The sequence below is a fragment of the Atractosteus spatula genome, chromosome 12 (assembly GCF_055471065.1).
Source record: "Atractosteus spatula isolate fAtrSpa1 chromosome 12, fAtrSpa1.hap1, whole genome shotgun sequence".
Taxonomy (NCBI): Eukaryota; Metazoa; Chordata; class Actinopteri; order Semionotiformes; family Lepisosteidae; genus Atractosteus; species Atractosteus spatula.
Window position 1 is genome coordinate 22,000,862 of NC_142717.1, and position 13,932 is coordinate 22,014,793.

A 13,932-nucleotide genomic window follows, 5' to 3' on the forward strand; every position below is an offset into this window, starting at 1 on the left:
TATAAACCATATTTTTTTTTTGCAAAAAAATATATCTGATAGTGGAAAATTATTAACAAGTATTAGACTTAATACTTGTTAATAATTTTCCACTATCAGATATATTTTTTTGCAAAACCACTTTGAATACCTAAGTCCAGCAAATCTGAAATAACATTACATTCACACTCTCTATTGTGCGTACAGATATATTTGTCATTGTACCAAGGCATTGTCCCTTTCATAATTTTTTGGATTGGCCTAAAGTTTCACTTAGGCTTTCTGGGTGTTTAACATTACCAAGAGAATTATTACTTAACAGTGGGTCTCAAATTTGTATATACTTAACCAGATGAAAACCTATAAAGAACTGTGTTTCCTAGCTTTCTGACTCTCATCTTTCACAGGCAAGCAAAACCTCTTTTTTTTTGCTGCTGCTATTTTTCTCTTCCTTTTCCTTGTGCCAGTAACATTTACAATGCATCTCTTTTATTCTCTCTGAGTCAGACAGGACCTGTTCCTTCACACACAACTCTCCCACAGTTCATATGCTTGAGTGGCATTGCAGAAGTCCCCAGAGTCTCACCAGCATTCGTTTTCCCACATCACACACACTAATTATTTTCACAGCAGTCGACAGCACTGCAAAATACTACCTGAGACACAGAGCTATAATAAGCATGAATCCTTCTTAGTCCCAGTCATCCATTCATTGTCATGTCATCAATTCATTTATTTGTACTGTATGTGTAAATCAATTTCATTCCATATGAATCTTTGATTACATATTTATCCACCAGATGCAAGAGATTTTCAATTTCCATCATATTTTTTGGCTAACACAGTGTGCTAAATCTGTACTATGTCACGATCGTTACTCCTCCTCTTAAGGGCGCTCCAGCCCTTCCTCGTTCTGTCCCATTCCCCACACCTGTTCCTTATTCCAGCCCCTCTTTAGTTCCACCTTTAAAGCCAGACGCAGGCGTTTGCCCGAGGCTTCTCATTGATTTCCGCATCGTGAGAGCCCGGGATCCTGCCGCGTCTGGCTCCGTTATGGTTTTAGTTTCCTGTTCCTGATTCCCTGCCCCGCCAGTCCCGACCCGGTTCTGGTTTAAACTTTGGATGGATCCCCTGGTCTTGGACTAAACCTCCCGTCTTGGATTCCCCCTCTGGATTTACTCTTGGATTGTTCGCCCTGGATTCACTCCCCCTGGACACCTGCACTCCTCGGACACGCCCCCTGTCTCCTGACCCTTCTCCTGCATGACTATTTTCCCAATTGTATCCTCACATTCTGGATCGTGTCGTCCGCATAGGGCCCGGAAAGAACTGCTCGTGACAGAATGAGAAGCCCACACTCAGGCCCCGCGGACGGCGCATTGGCAACATGGACTCCATCCTTTTTATTTTTTGTTTTGTTTAGGGCTTCGGAGCCGCCCTGAAAAGGAGGGGGGTACTGTCACGATCGTTACTCCTCCTCTTAAGGGCGCTCCAGCCCTTCCTCGTTCTGTCCCATTCCCCACACCTGTTCCTTATTCCAGCCCCTCTTTACTTCCACCATTAAAGCCAGACGCAGGCGTTTGCCCGAGGCTTCTCATTGATTTCCGCGGAGCGTCTGGCTCCGTTATGGTTTTAGTTTCCTGTTCCTGATTCCCTGCCCCGCCGGTCCCGACCGGGTTCTGGTTTTAACTTTGGATGGATCCCCTGGTCTTGGACTAAACCTCCCGTCTTGGATTCCCCCTCTGGATTTACCCTTGGATTGTTCGCCCTGGATTCACTCCCCCAGGACACCTACACTCCTCGGACACGCCCCCTGTCTCCTGACCCTTCTCCTGCATGACTATTTTCCCAATTGTATCCTCACATTCCGGATCGTGTCGTCCGCATAGGGCCCGGAAAGAACTGCTCGTGACATACTATTTATACACTGATACTTCAAGTTCTACAGGAACACTGAAAGAATACTAAAATCTTATTAATAGTATTGTCCTGCTTAAACATCAATACAATACTGAAGTATTTAGTGTAATCAAAAGATTGTCATATATTGTATACACTGTGGAAAATATCGTAACCTATGCTGTTTTCATATAATGCAGCTGTAATACAAGTAACAATATTGTAAATTTTGGAAAATTAAACTTTTTAGATAAAATTAGAACACATTGTTGTTTTTTAGGTTTTTACTCTAATTGCAACATCTTACATTTAAGGTAATTTATTTTACAATTTGTAATTAGTAAATGTCATTCTTCAATGTCCTAAAATCGGCCATATGAGCTAGTTTGAGCTCAGTTTGAGTACATACAATAGTATTGTTGAAAAGAATTAATATTTTTGCACAAGACATTTTATTTAAAAAAAGAAGTTATTGTTGTTGTACAAATTTGCGTTATGTGACTTGGCTACATTTAATATGTTTAACTAGATTACTTACTGTACTGTTTTACAAGAATAGTACAATATTACGATAAAAAAGCTCACTATAGTACGTTAGACCATACATGTCATGTCATTTCAGGTCAGTGGTTATTTTTGAAATAATCATTTTAAAATATGCTTATCTAAATCTACAAACTGGCAGTAACTTTGTGAAAGATCTATGAAGTTGAATAAATAATGACAGCTTGGAAGGAAAAATGTACATTTAATAAACATCTAAGATATATAATTGTCAAATATGTTATTACAAATGTCACATATGTTATTACATTTAAGTAACGGAAGAAGAACACTTCTGGAAGTGGGTATGTCAGTACTATTATCTGTAGATACAGGCATAATCCCTAATTTCAAGTTCAGTACTTTTCAGTACTGTACAAAATGACAAATCACTGCAGAAGAATGGGTGCAGTATACCATCCACTGACCAGTCTGATCTAACAAAAAGTTACAAACAAGAAGGCCATTTGGTAGTTAGTAAATAATTGATATATTGATATGAGGGTTTCATACAGCCATGTTTTAAAAAAGCCAGTGTTCCAGATTTGACAATTAAATTCTAGTACATGTCCCTGTGGTACTTCATTAATTACGCCATTGGTGTAGTCTGGTAACTATATAATACCAGGAAGCAAAAGCTTCACTTTGCAGTCTGGGAGCAGGGCTCCGATCTTTACCTTTGCAACCCAGGGAAGGGAGTCAGTCAGAGACACTGAATGTACAGTACAGTTACACTGAGGAGTCTAAGTTTCTTTTTTTATTTAGTAGGAGGAATGAAAGTTCAGATGGGGGAGGGTTCAGAAGAAAGCCAGACTTTGTTTTTTGTTTTGTTATAATTTTCTCTTTCAAAGAAAGCACTGTTTGTCACCATATTTCTGCCTTTCAGACCCCATTACACCTTAAAGAACCACAGACCTCGCTGGTCTGTGTTGTTTTACAAACCCTTCTGCAAAAATGCTAACACAAGGCCTTCTGTTTAACAATTGCATTTTATATTGTTTCAAAACAATGAATATAGTGTTCCATGGCCGTTAGATTAATGGCATACTGTAACAAAATGCAACAATTTTGCCTCAATTATGAAAATTGAAAACAAAAAGAAAACGCATACCATACACTACCTAAAATGCCTGGTTTGTTTAAGTTTCAAAATAAGATTCACTTGGATATTATTGTCAATCCTATATTAGAAAGACTTCATGATGTTTTTAATCTTGTGTTGCTGTTTGTTATTGCTAAACAAAATCCCAAATATTTCTGAACAATCTAAGCTACAGATTAAAGCATTGGATAAAAAAGATTTCCAATTTAGGCATCTCCAAAAATGTTTATTCATTCCTGCCCAGTGCTTTCAGAGCTTTGATCTGGCATCAGTATGGGCAACACAGTTTTCCTCTTGTAGAACAAATCAGCTTTTTATTGCTTAATGAATATAAATGAATGGACATAAAAATGACTAAGCACTCCAGCTCCCTGCATGAAATAATCTCATTTTAGAAAACATGACCTACATTTGTAAACCATTCTTCAAAACAACACAAAGTATGAAGCTGATCTGCATCTGCAATTTTAAAAAATCAACATATGTTTGTGAAACAAGGAGTGTAATCACAAATGAGCAGATCTTCAGTCCACCATAATTTTGATGAAAAAAGAAATAGAAATTCACTTTTTACTTCTAATATCGAAATGTTGCACTCTTGAAGGTCTGATTACAACCTATTGGACAAAATTAGAAAAAATCAACAAATCAAATAAAAAATTAAATACAAAAGTCTCAAAGATAAAATTTAATCTATTTAGCAACTAATTATAGAATTGCTCAGACAATGTACCAGTAAATGTAATCCAGTCATCCGCAATGAGAGGTGATAATGTTTTATTACAGTACAAGTACAGACCTTATGGCTAAAACTGGCGCACATTGTTTTTTTTCTTACCAGGTAATGGTTAATAAATCATCAAAATAAAAAAACTCAAAATTATACTGAGCTATTTGAAAATAATCTGGAATCATAACGACAAAAATCTTTAAAAGTAATGTCAGAGATATTCAGTAAACTCTGTTAACAAGATACTGTAAACCTGTTTTCCCCAAACCACTTTTGTTTTGAGTCTTAATAAAATAAAAATCATTTTATAAGTAAAATGAATAACGATTACCAATTACTGATATATTTTTATGTGCACCTTATAAGACTTCCAGATATATCCAGTCTTCAGTTCTCTTCATCATGATGAAAACTCAGACCAGCCTTAAAAAAGACAGTTTTCACTCACCAAGAGCAGGTCTCTGTGCAGAACTTCATACAGTGCCCCTTCTCTGTGATACAAGACTCCAGATTCCAGACCTATATGTGAAACAAAACCATTTCTTGGTGACATAATATTCTACCTACAGTATTAGTACTCTAACTCAAGTGCACAGCCAGTCCTGGAGGACCATGGGCCTTCTGGTTTACAATTCAGCTGAACTTTAAATAGGCTATTTAAAATAAACTGGAACAGTTAAACTCTTTTCTTAAGACAGTTGCTGTTAGCAGTTTAAAAAGGTCTTTAGAATCAAGCATACTACTGAATTGTGACCTCATGTTAAATCCTCAGGCTGAAATTTCCTAGGGGATTGACTCAGGAAGAGAATCTTAGAAAAGCTGACATGAAACTGAAGAGCAGTTTTCTTCTCCCAATTTCAGCAAACCACCTTAATTGTATTGTATTTCCAGTGTTAAACTTGGGTGTTTCCCAGTGCTGGCAAATATTAATTGAGCTAAAGACATATTGAGTAAAACCTGAGAATTTTCCCTTTCAGAAAGGTGACTTATATGATTTGTGTACATTCACACAACTGATATCAGCTGCAAATGTCATAAACTAGAAAATGAGATTAGTAATTGCAACTGAAACTATCCTAATTTGGATAACTGCAATTACAGATGACATAATTCCCCATACAACAAAAGTATTTAAAGAACAGTTGAGAATAAAGGAACAACTATTTTAACAAACTGCTGATTATGGGTAATACTCCATTCACAAATTTCACTATCAGCTAGGATATCGTCATCATAATCCTGTAGAAATATCCTTAAACTGTCTAAACAGACAAGCCAAAAGTGTATTTCTTAGGGGCAATAAAATGAAATAAAACAGCACCTGAACAGTAACTGGACACATCATTAAACTTAACTACATTTTTCAATCTTCACAAACTGTGGAGGGAACATGCTAGTTATTTTCCCATTAAGACTATGAGACTTACTCAGCAATGCATTTCTTTAATTGATTTGTCAGTCTCTTACAAATGTACATCTTACCCTATCCAAAGCATGAAAAAGTGTCACTACACATCCTTTCCTACTGGACAAATAAGCTTTTATTTTCTTGATAAATCTGCTTTAATGAGGCTTTAATGTAATGATTACAAAATAACAGTTTATTAAATTTAAGCCTTGTGGCCCTCAATTCATACAGCAGTCATACAGTAATTATAACATTTTATAATCTATTGTGTTTCCAGAAAATCTGAGGGAGATTTGGTTCCATGTAATACAAGATGTAGCCCTAGTAATAGAGTGCTGCAGGGATATCTACAGTACATATGGAAAATCTACATACCAGCTGTGAATCAGCAAGCTGAAATATTTTGATATTTAGCTGTCTTACAAGAAACACCTCTTTAGTTTATTATTTGTTTTTAAAAGAATGTAGTTATTATTAATATTGGGAGTGAATTGTTCCATATTCATAATGCTGATGTGAATGGATCTTTAAAAAGAGACTAATTATTTTATTGGCAAAAATAAAGTTAGCAGCCTGGACAACTGCTTCTCTTTTATTAGGGCTCAGCTGCATGATATAGCTTACTTTGATCAGTAAAAAGAAATGCCTTCTGTTGCAATATTTATCTGATACATCTTTATGTTATATATACATACTATATATGTTAAACACTACTTTTTCAACAGCATTGCTTTTCAGATTTATTTACCTTGCAGGTCTTTACATTACTGCTTAATAACCTCAGTTTTCCTTTATGCTTATTGCAATGGTCATAGTCAATAATGTCTCGCTGATAAGCCATAAAAGGGATAAACAGCTAGAAAGTCTCCTTTGACTGTTCTACCCTTGTCAGTTCTATAAATTGGCTAAATCTAATAATCATTCCTGTAATTTGATAGATTATTTTTATTTGCCTACCATATTCCATTATTGAGGGAACCATACAATCTGTATAAACAATTTACATTAAATGTAAGTACAAGACATAATCATACACTTACAGTACAAAAAATAAATTAAATTACTTAAATAACAATAAGACTAACACAAGCAGAGTAATGGAAGAGCAACGCAAACAATGAATTAATAAGAAACAGCATAGAGATAGTGTTGTTAAACAGCAGCAATGTAAACACCACATTGATATGCATTTCATGTTTACAATGGATAAGCGCAATTATGCAACATAGTGTACAAGTTATTAAAGCATGCAACTGAGAACTAATTGATCACAACTCAGAACAGATGTGCCTTGAGCAGGTGATGAGCAGTTCTGATTTCTGTGGTTAGTTCATTCCACGCTGAAGAACAAAGGTGCAGAATAGACTACTGTAGCGGGAGAACCAAGAGAAGATACAGAAAGTCTGATGGAAAAGAAGGAGTAGAGGGGGTGAGATAGGATTATAAGGAGAGTTAAGAGACTTAGGGTAGAAAAGATTAGAATTATTCAAATACTGGCAGGCTCTAACAAGGGTTTTGTAAAGAATGTGTGTACAGTAGCTATAGAGAACTAGTGGAGGCACTGGAACAATAGTGTTGCATGAGAAAACTGAAGAAGGGAAAATGGAAGGTTACTATCAAAATTCAGGCAGGGAGATTGGCCAAGAGGGAGTTAGAACAGTCTGGGCAAGAGAGGACTTTTGCCTGGACAAGAAATAAAATGGCAAAGCGAAAAAGGAAGCAACAAATTATGCAAATGTTTCTCAAAAAGAACTGGAGCATGTTCAAGAAGAAATATAATAGGAGTAAGACAGAGAGGAGTCAGGCATGAGGTTCAAAATTTTGGTGGAGGAGGAGGATAGGTTAGTGGTGGAGCCAAAAGGAAAAGTGATGGCTGGATCCACAGAGTTGAAAGAAGAAAAGCATTGAAAAAAGTAAAGAAGGTCGAGAAGAGCTTATGAGAATAGATACTTATTGTATTTCTGTGTTCGCCTGCTGGGTATTACAGAGTGGGTGAGTATAAGTGTTGGCACTATTGTTACACAAGTGATGTCATCCTTTTGAAACTTAAAAAGTAGAGATTTCCTACAGCAAAAGATCCAGTCTTTTGGTGTAATGGAGATTGCTTCTACGAAGTGGTTCTGTGTATGCACTGAGCTACTGTGATCAAATCCCCGCAAGAGAGGAGCAGAGCTGTGCCTGTTACACATGCAGATGAAAAAAGTTTGTCTTAGGCTTTAGTTCAATTTAAAGAATTAGTGGCATAACAAAAAAAAAAGAGAGTCAAGGACTCTAAGTAATAATGAAATATTAAAATGGATGTTTGACTTGTTGAAGAGCACATTGTTCTTCAACATTACAGATTCACAGATAATAACTACAGAGAAATGTACAGTACTGCCCCAACTGAGTTAATAAAGTGAAAATGCATATCAAATTATGATGGTAAGAGGGAAAGCAAAATAATACACATCTTACATTTTCACTAAAATACAACAAAATTAAGTTACAGAGGATTTTATAGTCCTTTTTTGTTCATGCTAGATGTTAAGCAGTAGTACTTTTATCCCCTGAAGAGCAACACTTTTCAAACCTTTACAAACTCATTCCATTCACCTTCTCAGTTCAAACCAGAGTAAACCACAAATGGAAACTGAATTGTCTCTGTAAATCTCTTACTTGGATGTTTTTTCTTCCTATTATCGCAAGGGGATTTCTGAACAGTATAACATTTCTGTTCATTTTCCCTGTGTGTGCTAAAATTAATCCATCAGGTACCCAGTAATACTAGATTAGGTACATACTCATGTTCTTAGAATTGTACTAGAGGCATTGTGTTAGATTGTATAAGAAAAGATCTCACACTGTCCAAGTCATACTGTATATTAACTGACTTTAGAACAATATTTTATTTTTACCTCAGACATCTAGAAAAACCAATCAATCACTATACAAGTAAATCTTTAGTAAATATTTAATTATAGATCCTGTTCAACAAGATGCTAAATATCACTTCAGAGGCAAAAGTAGCTGAAAATTAATATATAACCACAATCCTAATTTACAAATCAGCTTGAGGTCATCTCCATGAATTATCTATGTTCTCAGCTCTTTTCTCTAGAAAATACCCTCTGGATTCTGGCAGAACCTTGTATTTCAGTATGAGCATCTGTGAATAAAATGGAATCGCCCAACAATTGTAAATGCAAAGAATTCTGAGCATCTGACAGAAGGGATCTCAACAGATGAGCTAGTGTAGCAGCTGTAGAACAAAAACACATGCTGAAAATAGAAGGCCATTAGGTAGCCCCCAACATTTATTTTGGTATGAGAAGATGAATCTTTTTAGAGAAATCATCTGAGAATACTGTGTAATACTTCAAATGTTGAAAGGGAATTTGTTAGCTCCCCTTCATATCGCATATTTGGTGATGTGTAAATGGAAGCACCACGGGATTTTTGTTCTTTCTTATTCCACCATGTGTAAGAATATAGAATACATTTATTTACATTCGACAATGTGCCAATGCTGGTCCTTTGACAACACACCCTTAAAAAAGTATATTTGCGGTACAAGGGATTGCTCTTCAGGTTAATTGAATCAAACAGAATTACGTAATATACAGTAAGTCAACTGCTAAATACTGAAATATAATATTCATATTTTATATTCTTGATATTTATAAAAGTATATGGACAGATTATATGTTTGTGTCATTTAAAAGTCTGTCAACTTATTTTAATTTATCTTCCATATCAGCCACACCAATACTATCTGCTGTTCTGTTCTGTTTTGCACCATTAAGTTATCAGCTTAATAGGGTTGTTTTGGCACAATGACACCAAGAGTTTTTTTTTATTTTATTACTCATGGCCTCATCATCTAATTGGCCTAGACAGACTTTCAAAGGCTGCAGAGTGTATTACACCCTAAATGGAAGTAATTGAGGTTTGGGAGTGATAACAATGACAAATCAAGTTATCACCACCATTACAAAATTATATATATGTAGTTACAGATATTGTCAGAATTTATAGGGTAACAATGGGTAACACCTGGCAATTGTCAACATGTCCTGTTCTCTGGAACTTCAAAGCAAGGAGATGTTTGCTGAGCTGTAGAGGTGTGAGACTAAGTGATGAAGCAGTCATAAAAAATTACCTTGGTTTATCTTAGTTAATTCAGTTCATGGTAAATAATTAAGAGTGTCATCAACCGTCTAGAAACACAGTATAAAACAGGCTGTTATACGGAGAGGAAAATGGAGACAGAAATACATAAATAGAAGGACATGGAAAGGAAAGGAAGATAGAAGACAAGAGTTCCTTATCCAGACCACTCATAAAGATCAGATTCAAGTTAAGTATTTGAACCTGCTATTTTGTTGTTTTTAGGAAACTGATTTCTTGTATAAAGAATTCCTCTCCTGGTTAGTGAATGCATTTTTAGAATAGGGAGATACAGTAGGTTCTCATTCATTTTGTAGCATCTGGGTTTACAGAGAGAGATATATAACTGTAGGTCATATTTTGTTTAGTTTAGAAGGCAACTTGATCTTATCTTTGCCTTTGTAGGCATTATTTAAGAGCTGAATAATTGGCAGCAGTCTGGGGTTTCTCTGGGTGGTCATGACGTTTACCTCTGGGACACCTTTTGTGAAGGTTTATAAGTAGTGTAATTTGTGTTTTGAATGTTTATGTTGCATGTTGTTTAGTGTGTGTATTGTCATTGTTAATAAATGGTTGTTTAACCCAGTTTGCCTGAATGATTATTCTTTTAATCAAAGCTGTGTCAGAGAGAAATGAATAAATAATAATTTCTTACACTTATATAGCGCTTTTCTGGACACTAAACTCAAAGCGCTTTACAGGTAATGGGGACTCCCCTCCACCACCACCAATGTGCAGCACCAGAACAGTCACCACACATCAGCTATCAGTGAGGAGGAGAGCAGTGTAATGAAGCCAATTCATAAATCAGGATTATTAGGAGGCTATGATTGGTAAGGGCTGATGGGAAATTTGGCCAGGACATGAGTTACACCCCTACTCTTTTCGGGAGACGGCCTGGGATTTTTAATGACCATGGAGAGTCAGGACCTCAGTTTTAAATCTAATCCAAAGGACGGCGCCTGTTTACAGTATAGAGTCCCCGTTACTATACTGGGGCATTAGGACCCACATGGACCGCAGGTTGAGCGCCTCCTGCTGGCCCCACTAACACCTCTTCCAGCAACAACCTTAGTTTTTCCCCAGGAGGTCTCCCATCCAGGTACTAATCAGGCTCACACCTGCTTAGCTTCAGTGGGTTACATCTGACACAAATGCCTCAAGCAACCCTCATCCACCTCATCTCCATCTTGCAGCTATCCCTTGGTTGACTCTTTCTGAATGGTGTATGACCCTTTAACCAACTGGGTTAAACCAAATCTATCTCATCAAGTATTCCAAACAAAGCATTCAGTTCTTGGATGTTGCTGTCTCTAGTGAATTTCTGCTATTAGTTATTTTAGAAAAGTTCAGGTTATTTGGCTCAGCAGCACAGTACTACTAGAGCCCAGACACCCCAAATAGCTCCAGGCCCTAGTGAAAAGAAGACTTGCAAGCAAAGGATTTTTTACCAACTATGTGAGAGTGCTTGATTTTGCTTGCTCAGCATCATCAGCCCAATGTTCATTACCAGGCCTCTGGAGAAATGTCCTGGGCTGTATGACTGCCCTTTCTGTAATGCCTTTGTTTACAGTGGCAGCATTGTATTGTTTTTTTTTCCAATAAACTGTAAAGCTAAGGCGCTATTCCTGAAAGCACACCTACAGTACCATTAAGTGCTCTTAAATGCTAAAGAAAGATTTTTAATAAAATAGCTTTTTTGGCTCTTTGCCTCAAACATAAATGTTTTTAATGTTTGGATTTGACAGATCTGATGTTTCAAACATAATGCTCCACTATAAAAACTTCTGTGTTTTGAAACTACCAGAGTCACACCCCACTGACATAGTATGAGCCACAGTGTTCTCATCACTTTATGTAATCGATATTGAAATAATGGACACTGTATCTTTTAGATTTTTTTTTTACTAATTCTATGACATAGAAAGTTGAAACTAAATTAGCTATGCTGCAACAAAGAGTATATGAGGTACTGATTCTAATTAAAAAAATAAAACTGAAATAAACATGCAAACAACACAGTAGCTTGCATTTCCATTTCAAAACATCGTGTTCAGTGATCCACCCCACCATCCTGTGGAAAATTATTTCATTCTTTAATATAGGGAACTCCATGCTCTACTTTTGTTTAATGTGCCATAGGCTTCAATCAATTGTTATCATTGGTCCATTTTCTTTCAATGATTAGTTTGACCACATAAATGGAAATTTGAGAGGAAATCCTTTGGGATGGCTTGTTGTGACCACATGAACAGCACAAAGAACAAAGTAAAATAGGTTTTATACTGTTATTATTTCAATAACAGACCTACACTATGCAAGCCCACATTTTTCATGAAGACAAGAGAATCACATTTTATCTTGTTTTAGGTGAAATTATAATGTAAACATAAAGCATCTGTCTTTCCATACATATGCATCACCCCATGAGAAAAATTGATTTTTATGTCCTTCTTTCTTCTTCTTCTTCGCATTTATCCACTAATGTGGGGTCTGCTTGTTTGTACCAATTTTTCCACTTCGTACGGTCTGCGGCGTCTCGGCAAGTGACTTTTGCAAGGCGCATGTCATCTTTTAGCCGATCCAGCCAGCGGGTAAATGGTCGCCCACGGGGCCGGCGGCCTTCCAGATTTAATTTGAGGGTGGTCTTTTCCATTGATGTGTCGTTGCTGCAGAACACCTGTCCATACCATCGCAGGCGTGATTCCCTTATTTTCTCAGTGATTGGGGCGACTTTGAGTATTTTTCACACCTCTTCATTCATGACATGGTCTAGTCTTGTCAAGCCAAGAGTCCATTGCAGCATCTTCATTTCCATCGTATGGAGTGCCTGTTCATGTTTCTTTGTCGTTGGCCAGCATTCAGTTCCATATAGGGCCACTGGTCTGAGCACTGAGCGGTAGACTTTGGATTTTAGGCACAAAGGGATCTTCTTGTCGCACAATACTCCAGTGACCTGCCGCCATTTCATCCAAGCGATGCTGACTCGCATCTTGGCGTCTTGGAGGGTAGTGCAGTCGGAGTTGACACATAAGCCTAGGTACTTAAACTGGGTCACTTTGTTCAGTTGGACCCCACCAGCTGGGATTGTGCCATTGGTTTGATCACCGCATTCCAGGTACTCCTTCTTCTTGATGTTCAGTTTCATCCCAAATTGTTCAAGGTGTGTCTTCCACTCCTGTACTTGCTATTCGAGGCCGTGTCGCATTTCACTTGCTATCATAACATCGTCGGCATACAATAGCATTCATGGATGCCTTGTTTGGATATCTTTGGTCACCATATCCATGCAAAGTATGAATAGCAGAGGAGACAAGGTTAAGCCTATTCATTTTATGTCCTTCTTTGGACATGTTATATAAGATATAGAACAAATCATTCTGAGAGACAAACTATATCTCTTGACTGAAAATAAAATACAAGGAAGATAAACTATTGTTTCTTATTCTTTCTTCTCTGGCTACTTTAGATGACACTGGGATATAAAAGAAACAAATCTTTGCTCAGCAACATGGCCTGAAAACACTTAAAGCTGGCAGACCTCCAAGGCTCTCAGAATGAAAGACTTATTTAATATAAGCTCTAGACATTTCTTAGGCCAGATCAGTCATCCAGATAAGCTAACTATAGTCGTATCAGCATTGGCTAAACATCACCAATTAAAGAGTCATATATACAAACTGGTGTCATGTTGCGGATTTGGAATAGCACTGGATTGAAAAAATACAGATCCATCAACTGAGATAACAACCATGGTCCAGGAATCCCAAGTGATGACATTGAAACACTACATCTCTAATATTGTTAGGATACAGAAAGCAAAGCTACATGCTAATTTTGCAAATGTGGATGAATGATTTGGCAGTCAGTTATGACTGTACTGCTGCCTGCAATGAACCAACAAAGAAATTTACTTTGTGACAACTTCCCCAACAGCTGTAGATTAATGTGGCTATAGGCCAGTTGGTGCACTTTATCAAAAGAGGAGATGAGAGACTAGACACAATACCATCAAGACAGAAAAACAAACATTTTAAAGACAAAAAATAGGTTTCAGTTTACAAATATGAACTACAGTAGGTAATATGTTATATATAATCATATTTTTTAGAAAAAAAACAT

At 36.8% G+C, this 13,932-nt stretch overlaps 1 pseudogene; it reads right to left on the bottom strand.

The window, feature by feature from the left end:
- Window positions 1-12,253: 12,253 nt before the first annotated feature.
- On the bottom strand, window positions 12,254-13,120 carry LOC148822770 (uncharacterized; annotated as a pseudogene).
- Between the last annotated feature and the right edge of the window lie 812 nt (window positions 13,121-13,932).